Raw genomic sequence first — 1,447 nt, 5'->3', positions numbered from 1 at the left:
AGATTTATCAAAACAAGTCAATCAGAAAGGTTTCGAACTGGGGTAGTTACTTTTAATAGCCCTCCAAGTATTTATGAATACAGAGACAAGAGTTGCCGGTCAGTATCCTTGTGACAGGGCAAAAGAAGAGCCGAGGAAACCATGCAAAAAGGAAAATTACATTTCTTTCTGGAAGTGATAAGCTCGCTGTGGGTGATTAAGACTTGATTATTGTCTGTAGAAAGAAGTGCGCAAAAAGTGTGATTTATGGATATTTGGACAGAAATCCCACCTGAGAAACAGTTAAAGTACAAACAAGGTTAACAAATATACCCCCCCCCCCTCATACGAGTAAGTTTCTGTTTTTTGCTTATTTATTAGGCTACGAGATGACGGAAGTTATTTTAGCATCGGTTCATGCATTATCGGAAAGGTTACAAGCGATGGATTCCAAACTAAATAGCCTACAAGAGGCTCAGAACTCAGCAAGCAGGGCAATATAATATTTGTCAAATGAAATAAAAGTTGAAATGACGGTATTAAAATCGGAAATACCTGCAGTAAAACTTAGAGTCCAAACACACAGAGAAACTAAGTACACTCCAGGACTCCAGTATACGAATTCTTGAGAAGGAAGCTCCAAGGAAGAACATAGTAATTTATAGGTTACAGGAAAGCAAAGCCGATATTTCTTTTAAAAAAGAGTTAGCGCATTATCTTGCAAGAAGGGTTCCTCAAAGTAATATCCGGCCTCATGATTTACAGGATGTTTTCAGATTGCCATCAAAATCCGGACCACGTCCTATACTTATTCGGTTTTCAAATGCGTATCAAAGAGACATAATCAAAGAGTTTTTGGACAGGAACGAGTGTTTGTGACTCCGGATTATTCACCTGAAGAACGAGATATTAGCAAACAAATTAAAACCGATACATTAGGAGGCACGTAACAAGAACCTGAGACCTAAGTGGAAGGGAATGATGTTAATAGTTAGTGAAACCACTTACGAGTATAATAGAGAAACCGGCACTTTACGATCACATAATCGACGTACCCAAGTTAAAGCCGCAAACAATCCAGCAAAAGGAACGAACTCCCCATCTCGCAGGGAAAGAACAAACAGTTTCCGGTCTCAATCAGGAGACACACGAATAAATCCTTGTCAATAGAGACTGTTGCGTCAGAGTTTGAATCAGTTTATGGGAGCGAGGTTGAAGATGACGACCTATCAGAACTCGAATAAATGAGATCCAAGCCTCAATAGTAGTGTAGAACAAGAGCCAAGTAAAGCGGCAAGAATGGAGAATGATAGAAAAAAACAGTAAAAAATACGAACTCGTGGGCCATGGGATACAATTTAAACGTTTTTTGGCTTGGTCATTGGAATATTCAAGGTCCCACAAGTGAAAATTTGGAAAGGATTAAACAAACAAGCGATTTAGACGTTTTGGGTATTGTAGAGACGTG

This window comes from Artemia sp. Qi Xiang Cuo, chromosome 4, assembly GCF_049724085.1.
Source record: "Artemia sp. Qi Xiang Cuo chromosome 4, ASM4972408v1, whole genome shotgun sequence".
In the NCBI taxonomy this organism is placed as follows: domain Eukaryota; kingdom Metazoa; phylum Arthropoda; class Branchiopoda; order Anostraca; family Artemiidae; genus Artemia; species Artemia sp. Qi Xiang Cuo.
Note: the sequence above shows the minus strand (reverse complement) of the source record.